The sequence below is a fragment of the Coptis chinensis genome, chromosome 5, assembly GCF_015680905.1.
Source record: "Coptis chinensis isolate HL-2020 chromosome 5, ASM1568090v1, whole genome shotgun sequence".
In the NCBI taxonomy this organism is placed as follows: domain Eukaryota; kingdom Viridiplantae; phylum Streptophyta; class Magnoliopsida; order Ranunculales; family Ranunculaceae; genus Coptis; species Coptis chinensis.
This window is the reverse complement of record NC_141460.1, coordinates 31,214,707-31,240,207: the sequence shown is the minus strand read 5'-3', so window position 1 is coordinate 31,240,207 and position 25,501 is coordinate 31,214,707. Positions and strand designations below refer to the sequence as shown.

At 37.2% G+C, this 25,501-nt stretch overlaps 1 pseudogene; it reads right to left on the bottom strand.

Moving 5' to 3' along the window:
* Positions 1-18,411: 18,411 nt before the first annotated feature.
* Positions 18,412-23,852, bottom strand: LOC147497297 (puromycin-sensitive aminopeptidase-like; annotated as a pseudogene).
* Positions 23,853-25,501: the final 1,649 nt, after the last annotated feature.

Sequence of the window (25,501 nt, the reverse complement as noted above, 5' to 3'; positions counted from 1 at the left end):
TGCGAGAGCATCGTCATTAGTACATCTGGAGAATCTAAGATGCAAACAGTTGAATTGCTCGGGGTTTAGAAAGGTTAACACAACAATGAAGAAAAATGAAAATGAAGGCAGAAAATTCTTGAATTGTACCGAGTGTGGGAAGGATTTCAAATAGTTAGATATGTTGTTAGCTTTGTTAAGGAGCAACATTGTGTTGGTAGCGAGTTCAAGCTCTTCCACAGTCACCTCTTCCTCATCTTCAAAAAAAGATAAAAAAGTCAAAATTATAGTTGAAATTGACAACGATGGTTTGTCGAAAGAATTCGAGCTTCATTGTAAAATTAGATGAGTGGTTGATTTCAAGTTCTTTGTATTGCGTTTTTTTTTTTAACTTGTGGTGAATGTAATTATGTTGGTTAATCCATTTTGTGAACTTGCTGGTTAATCCATTTTACTTATCTTGGTAACAACTTCTGGATTCTTTGTATTTCAGTTACGGGAATGTAATGGATTCTTTGTATTTCGCTTAGTCCTTTTTTTTTTTAACTTGCTTAAATGTAATGGATTCTTTGTATTTCAGTTTCAGTTTGCATAACAGTTTCAGTTCAATTATGAGAATACTAAGAATCTTTTAATAGGTTATTGTAGAAGTCCCTAGTACAAATTGCTTGATGCAGTCTTTGTCCATGGTACAGGTTTAACTTCATATTTACAATTCTGTGTTGTATGATCACTTGAGTAACAGGTTTAACTTCATATTTACACTATGTTGCCCTAAACTCTATTGTCTAAGAGCATCTTCAATGCTACTTTATTGTCCTACGTGTAGAGTGAGCAGCTCAAATTTTCCACACCAACCCATACTCTATATCAAGTTGACAACTCACCACACTCCATTTTGGGGGTCAAATATAGAGCTTGATCTGCTTTATCAAGTGCCACTCCATACTAGTTGCCCCAACTTTCCACATGTGCAAACAACCAAATTTAATTACTTTTATATCACTATGAATAATTTCTAATTCAAAGATGGTGTGTTGATATGTTAAAAACATATGATTCTCTCAAGCAAGTGTGTTGCCGGTTGTGGATCTAACTTATACAAGAATGCGGTACGGCTTATACATTGTCATATATAAGCTTATACATTGTCGTATATAAACTTTCTCTGTTATACAGTGTCATGCACAGCTTGTACAGTGTCATGCACAGCTTATACATTGTCATATATATGCTGCCTAGGAACAGGTTGTTCAAGACACTATATATAAGCTGCCTTCAAACATGTCCATTAAAGAGAAAGCCTGAACAAAGCAATACTTCACATTCAGTTAAAAATACCATTTCACATTCAGACCAAAATAACTTACAACAAAATAATAAGTGAAACAAACTTACACCAAAATAAGAAAGTGACATAGAGTAGCACATATCAACCATTGCTGAATTAATTTTGCCCACGCAATTCCCACAAATGATCTATCAAAGTATCCTAAAAACAATATGAGTATTGATAAGAGCCCAAAACTGTAGTTTTAACCCCTTAATAATCATACTGTTAGACCAATTATGTGAATAATAAGTAAGAGTTAATACTGATTAAGTGTTTTTATGCATTTTAGCTTCAAAGTCCATTATGTGCGTAAATGTGCCACTTTTTAGAGATAAAAGAGCAAAAAGTGTGAGAACTTCCGAATGCCATATCTTTAGACTCAGACCTCGGATTGAGGCCTACCTTATGTCAAAACGACCGGCTCGGAAAGAGCTTTGCAATGGTCCAAGCCTTGACCCAATCAGAGGAGCAGAAGTGGACGAAAAGTCTGTGGAAGCCAACTGCAGCTGAAGAGGCCTTTTTGGACTGAAAGAATTGGGTTTTGGGCCTGATTCTCTGGCCCAAACCATGGCTCCAAGCCCATGCACGATTTTTGGATCTGAATGTATAAGAACAAAAGCTTAAGTCTTTGTTAATGGTAGATAAAATAGGAGAGAATTAGGGTAGATAGCTTATATAGAAAGTAGCCATTAAAATAGCTTCTAGATCTAGATTTAATTGTTTTCTTTAATTAGTTTCAAATCCCTTATTAGATTAAACCTTTGAATCTTGTTCTTCATTTGATTAGATCAATAAAGTAGTATTCTTTATCCATTTCGATTTTGTCAATTCCAATTCTAGATCTAATTTCAATTCATGTCCTTAGTTCAATTTAGTCATTAAATTAGATTTCATTATTGTTTAATTAAATAAATTTCAATGCTTTATATTATGTTTAGTTTTAATATAAATGGAAATGATTATGAATGATTCAAGGCTAAACCTCCATTAGAGGGGTTGTGAAGCCTTGATGAAAGCTTGATTCGATTATCGTAGAATCGCCGTGATTTTCTATTCCACTCTAGAAATGATTAGTTCACCATGAGAATGGGTTTAATTGTTCACATGCTAGTTATGAATTGGTAGAAATGCCATGTATAATAGGGATTAGGAATAACCAAATTGTTTCACAAGCATTCAATTCGATTACGACGATTCGTCGTTAGTGGATTAAGTTGAAGTTATGGTGGAATCAATCCCCTCTAACTCCTTATCAAGAATCAATGTAGCATTCCGTAGTATTCTCGATAACCCACTAGTTGCATCTTGTGGGTAGTTGCATCGTAGTATAATTCCCTTCGTAAAAACTCTCATAGACTTAAAAACGACTAGCTAGATTAGAAAACATCCATGCTAGAGCACTAGAGTGGAACTAACTTATCTACTCCACTATATCTCATAGGATTGAGAGTAGAAATCTTTGATAACTCAAGATAGCATCAAAATAAGTTATAGTTTACTTACGTTTGGATTCATAGTTCATTTCGTAGGTAGACTAGTCATTTTATAGTTATCAAACGCCATTTCCTGCGGATCGAACCCTAGTCACCCGGATGAAAGCTGGATTGCACTAAATGGAGCACGAAGTTCGCTCCACTCCTAGTTCTCTAGCACGGATTGTTTTCTAAGTCTAACTAGTCGCCTCTTAAGTCAATGAGAGCTTTACTTAAATATTATACTACGATACTTAATTAAGATGATTACTAGAAATTAACTACAAATGCTATGGAAATACTATTGTTTGACTCTAGATAAAGGAATTTAGGGGAATCGAATCCACCTCGAATCTAACTTAATGACCTAGTACAGATTGTGGTATCTCGATTCTTACGGTTTCACTGAAGAATTCGAGTCTAATCCCTAGTTTTCATGGCATTTCTACCAAGTACTAACTAGCATGTGAGGTCGCCCACCCATTCTCACATGGCTTAAACACCTAATCTTCTATAGTGGAATAGATTCTACAACGTTTCTATACTAAACAACTAAGTTTTCATCAAGGCTTCATCAACCCCTCTAATGGAGGTTTAGCCTCGAGTCATCAATCTAACATTTACCATTGAATCTAAACTAAACATAATGTGAGAAATCGAGAATTACTTAATTTAGCAATAATGAATCTACTTTAATGGTCGGAATAAAACAATGACAAGAATTGAATTTAGATCTAAAATGGAAATGACAAATTCGAACTTGATAAAAATACTACTTTATTTATCTAATCAATCAAGAACAATGATTCGAGATTTAATCTAAAACAAGAATTTAAATGGAACTAAAACTTAATTTAATTAATAAAACTAGATCTAGAATTCTATATCTTAATTTAGGTCTAACTAGCTACCATTAACAAAGAGCTAAGCTTTTGTTTTTATACATCCAGATCCAAAATTCGTGGATGGGCTTGGAGCCATGTTTTGGGCCGAGAATCGTGCCCAAAACCCAATTCTTTCAAATTCAAAAGGCCTCTTCAGCTGCAGTTGGCTTCCACAGACTTTTCGTCCACTTCTGCTCCTCTGATTGGGTCAAGGCTTGGACCATTGCAAAGCTCTTTCCGAGCCGGTCGTTTTGACATAAGGTAGGCCTCAATCCGGAGGTCTGAGTCCAAAGATATGGCATTCGAAGTTTCTGGTCGACTTTTGCTCCTTTATCTCGCTTAAAGTGGCACATTTTCACAAGATAATGGACTTTGAAGCCCGAAATGCATAAAACACGTAATCAAGATTAACTCTTACTTATTATTCACATAATTGGTCTAACAGTATGATTATTAAGGGTTAAAACTACAGTTTTGGGCTCTTATCAAACCACCCCCTAAACAAAGATTTTGCTTGTCCAAGCAAATATGAGAAATTAGAATAAGTGACCAAAATGGAGTTCTACCTAATCTCGTTTCACTGAAAGCGATTGCATTGACCATATGCAACAAGGCCTTTAAACCACTAGGAATTCCCCTAGTGGACGAGTTATAGCCTCGTGGAGAGTTTTTTGAAGGTACTCACAAACTTCATCTATACTACAACGACTAAGAAATAAAACTATTGTTTTCTCCTTCATGTCTCAACTATCTATACATCTCACTAGCAATTACATAAGAATAACAAGAAAAACCTAAGTTAATATATGCATAATAATCAATCATCTACAATAAACATATAACAATGAGTAATACTATGAAATGTTTAGGTGTTTGTTTTCGAGAACTCGGAATAGCGCCCTTAAGTAGGTCCTCACATAAATGTCAAGACAAAAACCTCTCTGATTTTTCCACTCAAGTTTCATGCATCTAAAGCAGCAAGTGGGCACACTTTTTACCATAATCTCAATGACATCAAGGAAGCTCGGGTCGATCAAACACATCCGCCACTTACTATCACACTAACCTATTCCTAATTGAGCTAGAGGTCTTTATTAGGTGTTGCGGGGATTAGGAGATAGTTTAAGAAGGAAGGAAATGGATATTCAAAAGGACAAGTCTGAGATAATAGAGTCTTCATATTATGTAACTTAGAGAAACCCTTGTTAATTACTTTTTGCTTCTACACTTTGTTTCCATCCTTAGCCATATTTTTCTTTTTTTTTCTTTGGCCTTTGACTCCTTTTATTCTATTTTTTGGAGTTTTTATTCATTTCTATTTTTTTTTTTTTATTTTTTTTTTTTTTTTTCTCTTTGGATGGAAACTTCTTTTCTTTATTTTCCAAGCAACTAACTAATTTTTTGTTTTACAATGTGTTTTTCTTCTTCTTTCTTCCTCATTCTATTCTCGGACTTATTCTAAATTGGGTAGGTTGATTTTTTATTTTGTTTTGTTTTTTTGTAAGGGGTAAAGGAATTGTGGTTTATGGAAGGCTAAAGAAGGGGCTCAGAGTGGCTTACTAGCGGAAAGTAATTCATAGGTTTGAATTTTGGCTATATCGATCCAAAGAGCTGCCTAAATTCTCGCTTTTTTAGGATATGGTTTAGTGATCAAGCAAGTGGACGTGTGATTTCTCTATCCGATTTTACTTCTCCCTTGTGTCATTTCTCAAATGTTTCGCTTCATATAAGGCTTTAGGCTATATTCTCACAGGATTTGTAGAATAAGTACTCTAGCCTAGATTTCAGAAACTTATCGCTAACAATCATAGATACTCATGTAATAAATTTATAGATAGATGCAAAGATTATTACCTACATATTAACCTAAGTTTCTAACAATTATTCTCGATGCAACAGCCTACTACATTGAGACTTCTAGATTGTTAAGAGCATGGAGAAAGAAAACAATACCAATATTCCTAAGTGTATAGCATACTTTTTATTTATATTTTTGAATTTTTGAAATTTTAACTAGAAAACAAGTGCATATTATACATATCTATATCCTAACAGATGTCTTAATTACACGTGTTTCTATGCCCCCCCCAAACAAAAAGCATGCTTTGTCCTCAAAGCCGCTTAAATAAAGAGGGTAGGAAAAATACCATTGAAACGCGGGAAATTCATAAACATCTGCAAAACAATGTTAGAACGTACTAATATAGGAAATAAAAACTGACGCAACACTATAAGAGTTCCACCCATTATGGGGTTAACAGAATTAAATTGCTTGGGACATAAGCAGACACTAACTTAACTAAAACTTACCGCACCCCAACATCTACTCGCCATCCTCCTCTTCTATATGAGGTTCTTTTGATCCCGCCATGCCATAACAACTTGCCACTTTACGCCGCGGTATCATCAACTAATGCTAATCTCTAGTGTTATTTGGTCTCGATGGGGTAAGGAGCAACCAAATGTGGTTGCACTCCGCCATCCCGCCAAGTCATGGCTCGAATGATCTTACCACCACGATTGGTGGGTCTCATGATTTCGACCCTTTCCAACTGCGGTAATCGTGGTACTTAGTTGCACTTTAGCATTGTTTTCATAATAGAATTAGTAATTTTAAGTCCCATTTCACCCACCCACCCTTGTTTGATTCATACCGCGGGTTGCCGGTTTCAGTTTTGGAAAAAATTCGCGAGAAAACGACCGAAGCGCCTTCGCGCTTCAAGAGAGCGCGACCCGCCGCTTTAAGTTACCGGAATTTCGGATTTATCTCGAACACGCTTCAAGATAGAAGCGCCGCCTTTTAGCTGAAATTTCCGATTTCCACAGTTTGATTCGAACTTCGAAGTTGTCAAGTTTTTCAGTGTTCTAACCTCTTATATACACCTAACACGCCATAACAAGACGCTTATTCATAAGTTAAGCAAGGACGAATCGGGGTATTCCGTTCTTCCACACCTCCCATCTCCTCGTTAGAGGTTTATACTAGTACATCAGAATTGTTTGGAGTGTTGCATGTGTTGTTAAGCTCGACTTAGTCTTGCATGAGATTAAGGTCCGCGAACAAAAACACCAACGTAAATACACAACAACATCAACAATCAAGTCTATCTAGTATACCACACAACTACACCTCTAGCTACTATTCCACACACACCACCGATATAATGGGGAAGAAAAGAGACTCCTCTCGAACTTCTACAAAGCCTCGAGCGATAGCCCCAAATCTTGCATCGTTCTACTTAAACCCCGGGGATTTAAGAATCCCTCCAAATATTTTAATTTGTTACCCGCTTTTCATGGTTTAGACCATGAAAAACCTTACCAAAGACACGCGTAGGATTGAACAAGTCCTAACAACATTCCACCATCCTACGGTTGGTTCGAACAAATTAAATTAAGGGTATTCCCTTTCACCTTAGCCGATAAGGCGGCGCTTGGTTAAGCCCAAGTTTAATTCAGGACTCGGGCTAAACTTGTTCATTGTTTATGGAACATTTTTACCCACCCCTAAAGACGGATGAGATGCTTTCCAAGATTCATTTCTTTTTCGACAAAATCCTCATGAATCATTTTCAGAGGCTTGGAATCGTTTCACCGATCCGCTTATAGAGTGTCCACACCATAACTTAGCAAAAGACACGTTAGTTCGTTTTTTTCAAAGGACTTCAACATCACCATAAAGAAGTCCTCGACATAATGAATGGGGTAGTTTCTTATATTCTGAGGCTTATAAATTTTAGAGGACCAAACTAAGTTTAAATAACAACCGGGGGTAGCGATGATATCCCCGGCCCGCTAGTTCTTCTTCCACGATTAAGGCTACCAAGATGTTTAAGGTTAAATCAGATCCCGAGCTTAAAACTCTAATTGAATCCCTCACTAAAAAGGTAGATGCCATTTTCAGACAACAAAAGTCTATCCCCATCATGAATGTAAATTCAAATCCATGTAGTTTCATTGAGTCCCGAAAGCATCCCTAATCCCACTATCCTATTGCCTATGAACAAACTTGTTCCATTAATAGTGAACCTAACGCCTTTGGAGACAAAATCCCAATTTCGGTTGGAGAAATAACCAAAACGCCACACCTCAAGCGGTACAATCATCAATATGTTAATAACGCAGAGCTTTAACCAAGCTCCACTACGACAAGGACTAAATCAGGGTAATTTTAATAATTATAACAACCAAGTGCAACCTCGACAAGGTCAAGCACAAGGTCAAGGTAATTATAATAATTATAATGCTAATAGAGGTATCGTTCCGGTAAATAATAACTATCAAAATCCACCAATAAATAATTCACGGAAATAGTTCCAAGAATAACCACCCGACGGACTACTACACCCACACAAACCGGATCGCCTTTGACACCTTTATACAAGTGAGCAAAAACTTTTTCAAACCATGGCTCAATCCAACCAACAGCCTTTCTACAATCCGTGAACTAATTTAACCCAACAGGTTGGCTCAAGATAAAGCCCAAACCAAAGGTGTGTTTCCGTGTAACGCAATACCTAATCCTAAAACAACAAACACAGCCTTTGAGGTAACGGATAATACTAGTAATGAATTTGAAAATGTAGGTGAGATAAATGCCATCACTACTCTCCGCTCCGGCAGAGAGTGGTTGATAACAAAGTAACTATGCCTATAGTTTACCCCCACCAAGAGTCCCTACACCCGCTATATTACTAGATAATCAAATAGAAACTCAAGAGCCTACCATCGTAGAGGTACCCGATTACAACACAACCAAAGAAACAGAAAAGCTACGGTAAAACATCCGGTGATACCATTGCTAAATATAGACGTAAAACCACCGCTTCCACAAAAATTAGCCATGTTAACTAAGGATACAAATTATGAGGAGATTAGGGATGTTTTAAGAATCTAACTATAAACCTTCCCTTCCTCGGCTATTAAAAGCTACCACATCATGCTAAGTTTCTTAAGGAATTGTGTACTACTAGGCGAAGACAAATATACCAAAAAGACTTTTTAACGTAACAATTCCCAACCTTATCTGAACATAATGGAATTGTTAAGTACAAGGACCCCGGTCGCCCCATCGCAGACAATGCACCTTAGAGATTCCTATACGACGATGCGTTATTAGACCGGGGCTAGTGTTAACTTACTCCCATTTTATTTGTATAGACAAATAGGTCTAGACAAAATGCAACCCACTAAAATGACGTTGCAATTAGCTGATCGGTCTATTAAGTACCCTAAGGGTGTAGTCGAAAATGTGCTTGTAAAAGTGCAGGATTTCTACTATCCGGCTGATTTTGTAGTCCTCGATACAGAAGTCGCTAACGACTCTGTCCCGATTATTTTAGGAATGCCCTTTCTGGCAACCGCCAACGCGCTTCATTAATTGCCGCGGATGGTTCAATGTCCATGTCTTTTGGCCATCTTGTCGTTGAAGTCAATGTTTTTAAAACAAGGACACAGTTACCCGATTCGTCTATGGATGGAGAGGTTAGCATGATCGAGAGCTTTGCTCGAGATTATTTCAACAACACGTTCCATGATGATCATATGCCCAAAATTCTTTCCTTTGGAAAGTCAGACTCCAACATTTTCATTCCTACACTAGTCGATACACATATTATTGATGAGGATCGGGATAGATGACTTTCTCAAAGATGTAAAGGACTACCATAGTAATGTGGATATGACCAATCTAGATGAGGAATTTGATGAGTTTCTTGAGTAGGTGACAATTCACCCTATCAAGAACTAACTTGCACAACAACCACCTCGATGCCCCTCCTTCCACCTTTTCAAAGGAATCTCGAGTTTGCACTCGATCCCGTTGTTTTTTCGTGTTTTTCATAATTTTTAAATCCTCCTACCAAACGGATACTTCGTATGACAACCTATTTGACACCTTCATTTTCAGAATTGAGACAGTCCCTACACACACAATGAATGAGTTCGATGCTAAAACCACATCCTCATTGTGTACAAGCTGCCTTTCTAAAACTTATCCATATCCACCATATCCTTCTCAACCATTCACTTTTCCACACTTATTTACTAGGACACCCACTCATTCAAAAATGAAAAGGAAGGTGCATGATAGGTTACACAATAGGGTTATCCGACTTCGCTTTGGATTACACTAGGTCGCGGTCGAGGAAATCTTGGTGTTTCATTGTGTTTGGATATGTTTCCTCTCCGATATTTATTTATGGAATGATCCACAACTATTTCGGGTTGTTGATATATGATCAACTGCATGTTCATACATATGTTTTAGATAAAGTCTTGAGTATCCGACTATAAACGACTCAAATTTCTGTGTTGGTGCATTTCCTTTCATTCCAATATATTGGTGAGTGCACCATTAAGGTAACCGGCCCTCCCTATGGAGTGTGTGGCTGTAAGTACCGGATCCTAAGTCCACGGTTCACATAGTTCACGCTTTTCCACTCTTGCATGTTTTTCTCGGATTTTTTGAGTCATGTTTTCTATGGTGTGAATTATGTCTTTATTGCTTATTGTTTTTCCTTCTAAAACTAAAATAAAAAATAAAAAATAAAATAAACATAGTAATCTATGAAGTCTCGAATCGACTTTAAAAGACCATCGCTAAAACAAATTTTCTAAGCTTCGTTGTAAAAAATTTGTTTGGGGGTGGGTGTTTGTGTTTCTGTACTAAATGTTTTATGTCCCATTAGAGTTGCTTAGGCCGTTTTATTTTATTACGATCGGATTGACATGATCTATTCATTTAGATTTCATTCGATTCAAGATAACTTACGCCATGCACGCGACTTCGAGGCGTTTTCCACTATCTCTCGATGTCATCCGAAGTCGGAATAGAGTGTTTTATGGATCATTGGATAGGAAATTCTCTCCTGATCATTTCCATATCTCATTCGCAAAAATCGGACATGTAACGAAGCGGGAATTTTGATTTGAAATTCGCGAAAAAAATCGAAAAATCGAAAATTTCGATTTTGGGCTTCAGCCCCAACTTCACCCGCCCATGGAGTGCGCGCCAAGGCCTCTTACATTCTCACGCAACAGTTCATCTTTTCCATCTTCCACCGCCATCAAACCACCTCCAAACCTAGAAAAATCAAAATTAAAAAATAAATACCATAAACCCACGCCAAAAAATCAAATCCCAACCCCAAATCGACTTCAAACACCAATCAAAACAAACTCCACCAATTTAACCCAACAAAAACGACCAAAATTTCAAAATTTGTTGTTGCGCCGCCACCACTCCACCACCACCACTTTTCTTTAGGTCGGTCAAGTTAAACCACAACTACCACACCCCTCTACAAACCCCAAACCGTAATCAAACTCTAAATGGCTCAACGCCGAATCATACCGAGCAAGGTTTTTCATTTCCGCACCATTTTTTACCGTTTTACGGTGACGAAATGGCTAGTAGAGACTGGAGTAGTTCAGGGTATTTCGACCGAAGACTTCTACCACGAAGACTTGGTCCGACGGTTCTACAACACCGGGAGTTGGAGGAGAGTAGGATTTTGTGATGGTAAGGAAGAAGAGAAGCGGAGTTGACTACGGATCGTTGGTTGAGATTCTAGGCATTCCGCCTAGAATCCATCTCGAGGCCACTCTACAGAGCCCGGTTTTTGACGGGTAGAGCCGTTGATGGGCGCATCGTCATCAATGGGAGTTACAACCCAAACTCCATTCAGGCGCCAGCATCCTCGAGGACCAACCACCGGGCTACAGCCCCTGAGATTGGTCGGAATGTCCTAGGGAAGGTCAAGGTCGTTGACATCGGTCCGACCCGCCTCCACGTGTTATGGGTACTCCAGAGCGAATACGATTTCTGTGATTCGGAGTTTTTGCCGAGCATGATCGGGGGTCGGAAGGTCTTTGGCACCTCTCCCCGTGCTTATTACTAAGATCATGCCAAGATGAAGGCAACTCCGACTTTCGAGAGGATTTACATTACCCCGCACAAGAACCCGCGATCTATAGGAGTGTGTCCAACAAGTCCTGGTTGGAAATCAGGAGGATAGAGATGAAGAGGATATTGGAGCTGGGAATGAAAGAGGAGGTCGGGGAGAAGATGGGATGATTCGGAGGAGGATGAGGAGGATGGCACTGCTTTGATCTCGGATGCCTTCCAGAGGTGTTGTCCGATTCGAGCGCATGGCTATGCTTCATAGGGGCACGCTGCTCACTCAACACTCTCTCGCAGACCTCCGGACTCGACAGCGACCATTCATCACAACTTCGAGATCCGCACCCGTGAGGGAGGATGAGAGATGGGAGCAGCGAGGGCTGAGATAGAAGCCGGGCCACTTCAGAGTAGAGATGCTAGCACGCCCCACCTCATACGGACTCGCCCGAGGACACGCCTACTAGGCATGAGCGCCGCCGACGGCGATCGACCGCTGCCGGACCTTCTCGAGCCCGTGAGCCACCACTGAAGTTCAGGCCCTCCGCCACCGATGTGCAGGTGTTTAGAGAGGAGGAGGAGTGATAGTCGAAGTTATTTGTGTTTTATAAGTTGTTGTTTTATTTATTTTGTTGTCTTTATTGTAATGTAACTTTTATTTCAGTAATTTTAATTTTGTAGTGATACTCGAATGAAATTTTAATATAAGGGTTTATTTTGGTAGATGTGTGCTTGTTTCATATTGACCCCACCTTCCCAACTTGTTTGGGGGTGGTTTGATTATTTCAAGCTGTATTTTTATAAAACCCTAGTGTTAGAATTCTATCATGAGTAAGGTGAAAATATGGTAGTTTAGGCATATCGTGATTGAGAATCATTGTAGGATGAAATCTAGATTAAATAGGTACATTCACCATAAAATCCAAATAAGAGATAATCGGGTTTGAATTAGAATCCGTGATATGAGTTGTTTCCGTTTTGAAGTTTGGAAATTTTAGGATTTCGAAACCGCGTAATTAGTTTTGGCAACTTTCCGATCCATTTTAGCAACTTTAAACCTATATAAACTGGATACAATCTATCCTCACAACTCACACTACACCTAAACTCCATCACTCACCCTTCAAACCCGCGATTCCCACGCTTTCGACTTCATTTTCGCAATTTCAGATCCCTCGGGCTGGCGCGCCTAGTTGAGCTGGCCTTCAGCGCCACTTTCTGTCAGAAAAATTTACTTTCGAAGAGGCCAGCTTCAAGGCTTCAGCGACCCGCTTAAGTTAATGGAAATCAAAATACAAAAGATACGTTTCCTGAAGCCGCCACCCGACTTCTCTGGACCAGAAATTTTCCAGTTTCGCGCGTAGTATCCGGATCATTCGCAGCTATTCCAAAGCGTAATTTAGAGATGACATCTCCAATATTGATACCGGAACAGTCTTTCGAAGATTTGTTCCAAAGCATTACTTACGGTGCTTGGTTTCGCGAGGTGATCACATATGTTGGCTGGGAACCTCTTATGGTAAGACCGGCTGAACTTTATTCTCCAGCACTTGCATCTTATTTTTATAATAACTGCATTTTCTTTGAGAGACCGGATGGAGAACAAGTGTTCTCCATCAACATTGACGATGAACCAATGGAGATTACCAGGTTCTTGCTAGCATTTGTTCTTGGACTTGCTATGCCCGCTGAGATACAAGACCCATGGTGCTATTGGGTCGATAATATGCATGTCTATACTTATGAGTCTTTGCACGAGGCTTATGGGGCAGGCATTTTCCGTATTGAGGACCAAGGGGACTATAACGCGTTGCCCTTGGTAGCCCGGTCCATGAACATAGGAACTGTTATGTTTTGGATTATGCTAAACATTTTGGGGAATGGCTTTTTTCGCGTGAATGACGCCACTTACAGCCGTTTTTCCTTGCTTTAGCCAATGGGCGATTCTATGACCTTCCCAGAACTTTGATGTCTAGTTTAGCAATTTAGCCTATACCATGAGGCATAAGTACCTTCTTATGCCCGCTTTTAATTTCACGATTATGCTATGTTTCTTTCCCTGCTTTTTGTACACGCTTCACGGATTGGATTAAGGTAGACACGGTGCGACCCACCAATAGTATTATTCGATCTTTCCGCAGTAAATGACTTGGCATGGGTGGCGGATACAACCTCACTAGGTTGCACCCTACACCCCATCAGACCAAGTGGCACTTAATAGGTTAGCAACCATAGATGATAAATGGCGTGAAGCCGGCAAATTATCATAGCATGGCAGACGCTGAAGGAACCCTCACTTCTTTATAGAAGTAGAGGATGACTAAGATGACTAATAACAACGGAGTGGAGGTAAGTTTTAGTTTCTGTTAGTGTCCGCTTATGTCCCAAGCAATTTAATTAGGTTAACCCCATAATGGGTAGAACTCTTTATAGAGTTGTGGTCAGTTTTATTTCCTATATTAGTACGCTCTAACTTTGTTTTGCGATGTTCCCGAAATTCACGCCGCTTCAATGGTATTTTTCCTACCCTCTTTATTTAAATGCTTTGAGGACAAAGCATGCTTTTTGTTGGGGGCATAGAAACACGTGTAATTAAGACATCTGTTTTCGATATAGATAGACATAATATGCATTTGTTTTCTAGTTAAAATTTCAAAAATTTAAAATTATAAATAAATAAGTCATGCTATACACTTAGGAATATTGGTATTGTTTCTTTTTCTCCATGCTTTTAACAATCTAGAAGTCTCACATAGTCATTTGCATCGTAATAATTGTTAGAAACTTAGGTTAATACGTAGGTAATAATCTTTGCATCTATCTATAAATATATTACATGAGTATCTATGATTGTTAGCGAAGAAGTTTCAAATCTAGGCTAGAGTACTTATTTTACAAATCCTCGTGAGAATATAGCCTAAAAGCCTTATATGAAGCTTAAACATTTGAGAAATGACACAAGGGAGAAGTAAAACCGGATAGAGAAATCACACGTCCACTTTGCTTGATCACTAAACCATATCCTAAGTGAGAATTTAGGCGCTCTTTGGATCGATATAGCCGTAAATTCAAACCTATGAATTATTTTCCGCTTAGTCGCCACTCGAGCCTTTCATTAGCCCTTCCATAAACCACAATTCCTTTACCCTCGTTAAAAAAAAAAACAAAATAAATAAAAAAAAAGAGAATAAATCAACCTACCCAATTTAGAATAAGTCCGAGAATAGAATGAGTGAAGAAAGAAGAAGAGAAAAAACCCGTGGTAAACAAAAAAATTGTTAGTTGCTTCGTAAAATAAAAAGAAAAGAAGTTTCCATCCAAAGAAAAGAAAAAAAAATAGAAATAAAATAAAAACTCCAAAAAAAAAAAATAGAATAAAAGGGAGTCAAAAGCCAAAGAAAAGAAAAAGAAAAATATGGCTAAGGATGGAAACAAAGTATAGAAGCAAAAGAAAATAACAAGGTTTTTCTAAGTTACATAATCTTAAGACTCTATTATCTCGTGACTTGTCCTTTTGAATATCCATTTCCTTCCTTCTTAAACCACCTCCTAATCCCCGTAATACCTAATAAAGACCTCTAGCTCAATTAGGAATAGGTGAGTGCGATAGTAACTGGCAGATGTGTTTGATCGACCCCGCTTCCTTGTTGTCATTGAGATTGTAAGGTAAAGTGTGCCCACTGTATTAATCGGAGTAGTAAACTTGAGTGCAAAAATCAGAGTGTTGTTTCTTGACTATTATTGTGAGAACCTACTTAAGGACGCTTATTCCGAAGTTCTAAAACAAACCCGCTAAACATTTGATAGTACTACTCATCAGATATATGTTTATTGTAGATGATTGATTATTACGCATATATTAACTTAGGGTTTTGACCGGGTTATTCTTATGTAATTGCTAGAGAGATGTATAGATAGTTGAGCATGAATAAGGAAACAATAGTTTTATTTTCTTAGTCGTTGTAGTATAGATGAAGTTTGTGAGTACCTTCACTAGAAAACTCTCACGAGACTATAACTCGTCCACTAGGGAATTCCTAGTGGTTTAAGGCCTTGTTGCATATGGTCAATGCAATCGCACTCAAATAAACGAGATTAGGTAGAACTCCATTTTTTGGTCACTTATTCTAATTTTCTCATCTTTGCTTGAGGACAAGCAAAATGCTGTTTGGGGGTGGTTTGATAAGAGCCCAAAACTGTAGTTTTAACCCCTTAATAATCATACTGTTAGACCAATTATGTGAATAATAAGTAAGAGTTAATACTGATAAGTGGTTTTATGCATTTCAGGCTTCAAAGTCCATTATGTGCGAGAAATGTGCCACTTTAGCGAGATAAAAGAGCAAAAGTCAGCAGAACTTCCGAATGCCATATCTTTAGACTCAGACCTCGGATTGAGGCCTACCTTATGTCAAAACGACCGTCTCGGAAAGAGCTTTGCAATGGTCCAAGCCTTGACCCAATCAGAGGAGCAGAAGTGGACGAAAAGTCTGTAGAAGCCAACTGCAGCTGAAGAGGCCTTTTTGGACTGAAAGAATTGGGTTTTGGGCCTGATTCTCTGGCCCAAACCATGGCTCCAAGCCCATGCACGATTTTTGGATCTGAATGTATAAGAACAAAAGCTTAAGTCTTTGTTAATAGTAGATAAAATAGGAGAGAATTAGGGTAGATAGCTTATATAGAAAGTAGCCATTAAAATAGCTTCTAGATCTAGATTTAATTGTTTTCTTTAATTAGTTTCAAATCCCTTCTTAGATTAAACCTTTGAATCTTGTTCTTCATTTGATTAGATCAATAAAGTAGTATTCTTTATCCATTTCGATTTTGTCAATTCCAATTCTAGATCTAATTTCAATTCATGTCCTTAGTTCAATTTAGTCATTAAATTAGATTTCATTATTGTTTAATTAAATAAATTTCAATGCTTTATATTATGTTTAGTTTTAATATAAATGGAAATGATTATGAATGATTCAAGGCTAAACCTCCATTAGAGGGGGTTGTGAAGCCTTGATGAAAGCTTGATTCCGATTATCGTAGAATCGCCGATTTTCTATTCCACTCTAGAAATGATTAGTTCACCATGAGAATGGGGTTTAATTGTTCACATGCTAGTTATGAATTGGTAGAAATGCCATGTATAATTAGGGGATTAGGAATAATAAATTGTTCTCATGGGCGATTCATTGGATTACGACGATTCGCCGTTAGTGGATTAAGTTGAGTTATGGTGGAATCAATCCCCCTCTAACTCCTTATCAAGAATCAACGTAGCATTCCCCGTAGTATTCCGATAACCTAACTAGTTGCATCTTGTGGGTAGTTGCATCGTAGTATAATTCCCTTCGTAAAACTCTCATAGACTTAAAAACGACTAGCTAGATTAGAAAACATCCATGCTAGAGCACTAGGAGTGGAACGAACTTATCTACTCCACTATATCTCATAGGATTGAGAGTAGAAATCTTTGATAACTCAAGATAGCATCAAAATAAGTTATAGTTTACTTACGTTTGGATTCATAGTTCATTTCGTAGGTAGACTAGTCATTTTATAGTTATCAAGTATGCCTACAATGAATTTCGCAATGCCGACCAAGGAACCGTTGGAACCTTCCTTCACCGTTTTCATTAACCTCAAATTCCCAATTATCGTGTGATTTATTTGAATGAAATGAGCAAGTCGTGTTTGATCTTGATTTGACTCATCCATCTCAATTTCATGAAGAGATGAATTTACACCAAAAATCATTGTGCTAAATTTGGGATTAGAAATAGGTGGAACTAAGCTTCTTTTTTTATCTATAGAAAGATGTAAGGTAGAGAGTGGTAAGGTATATGGACGAGATATGGGGTGGTGGCAAGGAAAGAGGAGTCGTAACATTTTACCATAAGTGAATTGTGTCTATAGGATACATTTCATTATAAAACAATAATTTGGAGTGTGGTGCGTTGGTGCAGAAAAATTTTCGTACTTCAACTAGCCTCATCTTTTAAGTGGATGACATCACTTTGCACTCCAAATCAAGTAATTGCGTTGAAGATGCTCTAATTTGTACATCACTAAATATTTACTGTTTATTTTCTTTAGAGGTTACATAGGGACGAAGCTGTCAAACAATATCGAATGTGAAATCTTTCAAGTGTTACTTGAAGAGGCCAAAACTAGCTATCCTGATGAGGAAATAGTTATAGCATTGCAGAGCGATTCCGTTCACTACAATAGAAATGACATTTAAAATCACTCCATAAGTGATGTCAAAAATATACGACGTCATTTTTGCAAGTGATGTAACTGGTGGCGACGTGAAAAGTCAGGGTTTTCCACATCACTTTTTAAACGATGTCCACAAGTGATGTTACTTCACATCACTTTTTAATTGATGTTCACAAATGATGTTATAACTTTGCATCAGTTTTTAATTGATGTCCACAAGTGATGTTATAAGGTTGCATCACTTTTTAATCGATGTCCACAAGTGATGTTATAACGTTTAACATCACTTTTTAAGTGAAATCAATAAGGCCGATTAACATCACTTAGGAAGTGACGTCTCATTCAGATTCCAAATTACTTGTAAAGTGATGTGAAATAACTCTATACATCACTTTAAAAGTGATGTCCCATTTATCAAAATAATAAAAATAATAAAATAATAAAATAATAAAAATAAAATAAAATTGCCAATATCATCCCAATATAATACCATTTTCCTGGTCATTTATCATCAAATAAAGATGAAACGTATCTTAAAATCACATTCATCACACAAATATCATCTCCAATTACAAATATTACACTATATACAAAAAATTGTAACGAGCCAACATATACCAACAAAATCTAATCTGCAGTACCGAACTGAGCCAAAGAGAACACAATCACCCAACCAAGAACCTATCACAACTTGACTTGATGCAATCAATTTAATCCAAGAACCTATCACAGCCTAACAAATCACTCTGTTTTCTTTTTTCTACAGTACGAAACATTGTACTAGAAAAATCAATGCAGACTTGTACTCATGCAAGAATAGTTTGACAATGTCTGGATCTTCAAGAGAAGCAAGATGGGCTATACAAGGAACAAAACCAGGCAGTCAAATAATGTACTTGATAGCATAACAAGTGTTCTTGCATCCATCTTACACAAACAAAACCCTTGGAGAGTCACCAAGAGAAATATTCTTCAAAGCACGTCTGGAGATATTAGCATGGTCAAAGATCTAAGGCTCAATACTCCTATTATTTTCAACCTAGGTTATGTGATGCGTTAAATGAAGCGAGGAAGACCAAATGAATAGAGAATAAGAACAATCAAAGCAAATACTATTTTGATTTAACAGATATTTATATTTGAAGATGTCATACTGTGCTAAGAAATTAAGCTTTCATTTCGGCGAGAAGTTTTCGATGAAAGAGCCGACAAAGATGAACAAAGATCGAGATTTGCAACCTCCATCATATCCATGATCTCCCCATCTCCATGAAGAGTAAGCACCTTTGCGATGAATTCCTAAAAATTATCAAGTAGTAGTTAGAACTAATGAGTAACAGTCCTGCATTGTAACTTATTCCAGCTTGTAAGACTGACAAAGATGTACTTTGTATTGATGAGAAATCAATATGGATCTACCTATTTTAGCAGTAACCTTCTATGCAAGAGAGGGTGAACCAGTGTTGTCGCGTCGAACAGTCCTGCACGTCCAACTTGGTTAATTTTTCTTGAGAGGAGAGCGAAGAGCGCCAAGGCTGACAAAGAAGTAACCAAAGATGTAGAAAGTGCCTTAACAGTGAAAGTGACTTCATTAGGACTCTAAATATACTAACACAACTTCACACAATAGGCTCTCAATGCCCCCATCAAGTAAAAATGTATCATACCAGTCCTCATGCCCCAAGGCAGTTTCTAGACACAAAAAGCCAATCCAGGAAGGCATTCAGAGAGATAGCACCCATGCTGATCAGAAAAGGCTTTTTCCCATCTCCTAAAGCATAAAACACCATGACTAACAACTCTCAGACGATGTAGAATGGGGAGCCAATAGCATCTGTTTTATACACAAAAAGTTTCATGATGTAGAAATTTTTAGTGGATTTAGTTCATTCATCTATTTGGCAAGAATCAACTTGAAACAATTTAGTTTATGAAGAATAAACTACCCAGAGAAACAGGTATATGGTGCCTCAGTTATTGGTATGCAACTATACAACTGTTAGAGTTCTAAGAGGAAGGCCCAGTCCGCCCCGAGGGAGATGTTCCACAATGCTAGTAAATATATATGGGTTTGACAAAAACTCTATTAAATCTCAAGTAATCGTTATAGTTTTGACTTTATCCAAGCTGGAGTCAGATAGAAGACTTTTGAGTCCATGTAAAAATTTTGGGTTCAAAACCAATGATTTGTTTTGCTGAAAGTCAGCGACTAAGTTAAGCATAAGCTTCTTGGCCAGCACTTGTCCTGCCTCCCAACTATATAACACATATATACCTATCACAATGTGCTTTGTTTTAACATATTATGTATTTCCTGACAATATCAAGAAAAGGGTAATAGACAAGATATACCGATTAAATTCATATGAATCATGCGTAAGTAGAAAAAGCAGGTCACTTTCAGTGAGATCAGAATCAACACAAATAGGTGCACTGTAGTCCCTTAAGATAGATGGAATTGGTCTCTCAAATATATTTGGAAATATGAACTCTTCTTCCTTCTACTTTGCATCATAAAGAAAAGTTTGATTGATGAAAAAAGATCAAAAACTCTTATTTGGTCTACGAAAATCAGCAGTGGGGACATAAGGTCATCTCTCATTGTTAGATATTAGACTATTAAACATTCCACTTGTTAACTAGATTGTGAAATCAAAAGCATATAACACAGGTAGAAATAAAGATCAACCTAAGGAGAAAAAAGAACTGCATGATGAAAGTAACTCCACTCCTAATCATGCAGGAAAATAACTTTCCTTATTGTCGCTTAATGTTTGCAAATCCCTAGAAGAGTGAACTTGGAAGGAGTGAATAGGTGGTTAGGGGAGTGTTCGCTCAAAGTTATTTTCCTGCATGACCTATTTCATATTCTGACACAGTTTCTCATCGATAAACAATCAGAACTGACATTCTTTACTTGAAGAACTACAATGTCAACTGGATGGCCATTTGTCGTAAGTGACTCAAGCAACCCTTCATGGTACATAGACATGAGAGGAATGTCCTTTCCATTGGAGTCGAGGAGACCAACTGCCAATGGTATGAACATGGGTACTTTCACTTGCTGGCCAGTGGTTGGAGGAACCTCTTGACTGGAAAAAGATAAATCATAAACATAATTGAAACTACAAACATTCCTACTGTATATAACGACATTATGTGTACATAAATCTCAAGGAATAAGTGTTGGCTTCGGGACAAAAAGATGATGTAACCTTCACAATAGGCGTGCCTGCTTGAGAGTACCTATAATTTATGATTACATTACAAAACCAAAAGCACCAACAATAATGTTAGAGACTGAACATAACAAGAAGGGGCGTGGACATACCATAATAAGAAATTCTGGAAGTTCGCATCATTTGGATCCTGCATGGAAGTAAAAAAATCTTCACAAGTAGCAGCTTGTCCATCATGCCGCCTCTTAAAGTAGAGATCCATTCCCTGGAACACATAGAGAGTACGTCATCACTCCATAAAAAACAGTTAGTACAATAACATCATTTGGAAATAGCACAGAATCCACATTTGCATAAATGTACATATAGCTGTAATGTGACAAGATAAACAAAATGAGAATGAAATCTCTCTTAATGCCTTGAAACCTAGTAGTGGAGGGCAGGGAGGGGGGTGGCCACTTTGGCCTAAACAACATACTGATATTATGAGTACAACTTAACTATAATATGCAGATGAATACTATTCGTAAAATGTGTACACAAGAAATTTTTAATTGCAAACATAAAATTGGGGCAATAAAGATAACATGCATTAATACTTAATAAGAATAATTTCAAGTATGCTGTGTGAACTGAAAGAAATGTGCCAACCTGTTGCCAGTCCAATTGTGGAAATACTGCAAAATATCAAAATATATGAAAGTCTGAATGTAATTTCATGACAACTGACTTAGGAATCTTACCATCACATTATGAAACATAAAAATCCTACCTCATGACCAATTACTCTGAGAATGTCGGTATAATCTGCATCAGATGCAGTTTCTGGCGATGCCAAGACATATTTCGAATTGAATATCTGGTAAAAAGCATATCAAAACAATATATTAGTAACCAAGTAGAAGATTGGGATAGGCAAGATAAATGGCAAACGCTTTTTTATTGAAGAACTAACGCTCATTCAGACTCTTGTTTTCCACGGCTCCCCTGGCAAGGAAAAAATATATATCATTCGTAGTGGAAGCAAAAATCATGTTGACGGCCATTATGATCGTGCCAAGGGAATTTAAGCAAGAAAACAAATGCACTATACAATCTGTATGATGGAACAACAACACCATTCACAAGAAAATAGCAACTTACATGTCATAATCTGGAACAACAACAATATAAAAGATATCCAGGTCATACTCAAGACCAAACACCTGTTCCAATGGTGAAATGTAGCCCAAGAAGCTTTAAAAATGTCTTTGAAAAGTATTTTTGAGAAAATAGATAAAAGTTAATATAGACTGAAGAAGTACTGACATCTTCATCCTATCTCATCATTTGCTTTGAGTGAATACATGGCATGACCTATTTTTGGCGGATCTTGTGCGGTGTCCGGATCCTCGTGGAAACCTTCCGACTGAGTGAGTGACAAATGTTTCATCTGTGCTTTCCGGCTTTCCAAAGAACTAACGCTAAAACAAGTAGCAAGGTTTCTTGAATGGGTCCTCCCAGAGAACATAATGTCTACCACCCTTCAACAGAATGAGACAACAATTAAAGTGAAAAAACTAACATGAAGATGATTTAGTTCAAGTTCCAGTCCATATTCCAGAAGAAGTTAAAAATATCTCAAGTTCTCCTTGTTCAATTAGGTTCCCATTTGATAACAGAATTGGATACAGATTTTTATCAGCTTCAATTTGACAACTATATGTTGCCATGATATCAGAACAATCCTAACAAGACAAATTGGATACCTTGATATATTTAGAATATATCAACAATACTAGCAATCGGAACCATAGAATTAGTTTGAATGATAGAAGAAACCTGATAAAATGTGATTTTTTGGAAACTCTCTGCTTCACATTCCAAATAAAAGATCCCAGAGGACGACAACTTATAAAGCCCCTGTGACAAAACAAAACATGCACACTCAAGGTTCAGGAAAATCCATGTTCATACTTTTCAAAAGCCTCGACTCCCAAGCAAAGTTTTGTACATCCTGACAACTTCAGCTCCCTATTAAGCACAAATACAAATGAACAATCAAATAATACAAACCGTAATTATCAAACTAATTCCTAAAAATTATCAAGTAGTAGTTAGAACTAATGAGTAACAGTATTTGGTTCTGACATAAAAGGAAATACAAAAAAAGGTGAAATAAATTCAGTGTTACAGCAGTAGATCATCTGCTTCACTCCCAAACTTTGATATATTTTAAAAAGAATTTTAATTGCAATACCCTATACTCTTCCCTTTTCCCTCCTCCTTTATCCGGGCTTGGGACCGACATTGTAAAGCTAGTGACAACTTTACAAAGGTGGAGTTAAAAAGTGTTGTCCTGCAAGAAGCAATAGAGAACAATCAGTATGGATATATGAATAATGATCAGTTCTAAAACCTGCAAACGTATCAATAACAAAGCTAAGAATAACAAAGAAAACAGATACATATAGCACCAAGTAGAAGAATTTAAACCATTCACCATTCATTGAGTCCAATTCCAACTAACACAACTACCCAAACACGCATAGTTAAAAGGTCTTCAAAATTTAAGTGTTTTCAAACAACAAAAGACTAGCTCTTAAAATTGAGTGCACATCACAACTTAGTTAAGGAATTGGTTGGCCAAGCCACAAAACTAGAGACAACATCTTCTATCGTCTTCAAAGCGTTATTCCCCCTAACAAGTAGCGCATCCTTTTGAATTGTAACTTCAACAAAAACCTTTGAATAACCCGGGCCTAAAGGCTTAGTATGCACTGTAGATGTTGGATCATCAGTATACCACAATCCTTCTACCACGACATCTTCAGGAACAAGTCTAAACAACTTGCACTTCACAACTTTGGATTTAGTACCATGTATGAAAACAAAAAGATATACATACATGACTCTAGAAATTCACATGTTAAATGAAATAGCATTTAGCAAGGATAACATACAAAAATCAGATTTTGATTGCTTTGGGCAGATGGACTTTGATGGTCACATTGAGCCTGATGAGTAGGTCTTTGCGTAGATACAACTTTGGATTTAGCCCCACCCTGTATGAAAACATGAAAGCGAAAATAAAAAAAATCCATGAAATTTTCAAATTTAATGAAATAGGATTTAACATGGAAAACTTACTGAATTTTGATTGCTTGGGGCAGATGGACTTTAGTGGTCACGTCGACCCTCAAGAGATCTTTCAGTAGACACATCTTTCGATTTAGTCCGTCCCTGTACGAAAACATATAAGGAAACAATAATATAAATGTAAATCTAGGAATTTGAAATTTAAAAAAAAAATAGAATCCAATTGTATACATACAGAATTCAGATTGTAATTGCTTTGGGAAGATGGACTTTGAGGGTTCATTGCAACCTCTGGAGAAGGCTGAACAGATGAATGGTTTGGCTTAAAATAATTTTGATGTTAGTAAATCAAAACAAAAGTATAGATGGAATCCCCAAACAAATTGGAATACCTCTTCACTATTCAATAGTTTGGCAACAAGTTTCTTGACAGAAGACATTTCTTCCAATACATCATCATATTTCTCCTGCAATTAACTCATCCTCCCATTGCATTGTTGGATACCATACAAAGTAGATGGAGTAACTCCATATCCCACTCCATATGCACGCCCATTAGGGTCAGGACCTAAAACTTGTGAGAGGGCATCTCCTCTTCCACATTCTATATCACAGTCTATTTCATTCAACTTATCCTATAACAGCAACAACAACAACAAGAATAAAAAATATAACTAGAGTCGCATGGAAATCAAATAAGCATGCCTTTTATCTTAGAAAATATTTTATGAACAGTGAACGACATACTATTTTCTCTTTAGCAAACTCATTTACTGGTTCTCCATTTTTCCTCTTGTGGCTGCAACCCATACAAGATACCGCTTTGTAACGGGCTTACCAATCTTACCCTTTTCGCCTCTCTGAGAACAAGTAAATAAAACATTTCACATATATATACTAAGTACTCTTAAGGGGACAAATATTCACAAGTCAAAAATAGATCATTCAATTACCAACTCATCTTCCAATCTTGCATAACCTTTACGACTACAAGTATGGGGCATCTTGTGGTGGTGAACTGCCTTCTTCCCATTTTCCCTTAGTTTCTAAAAAAAAATAATATATAAGTCTTGATATGCAAAATGGATTTTATAACCCATATAATGTATGATGAATACCTTGTATCCTTCGCGTGAACAATTTGCAACAAATGCTTTCCAATCAGGTAGCTTTACATCAGTTGGGCAATGTGCAATTCTAGCTTGGTCAGTATCATATGCATCATAAATTCCTGATCTCAATTTTTTTTTGAACCCACGCCAGAGGTTCCCAATAGACTTAAAAGTATGTTTTCTAGCACGTTCTGGTGCTACAAAATGTTGTTGTAAAAAGATGCATAAACAAATATTACTATATTTCTTTAATAATATATAACTTGCCATGTAAATAAAGAAATTTACCTTTATAACAGTCCACATTTTCTCCTTAATCTCAGGTGTTACTTTATGCCAAGTAGGATA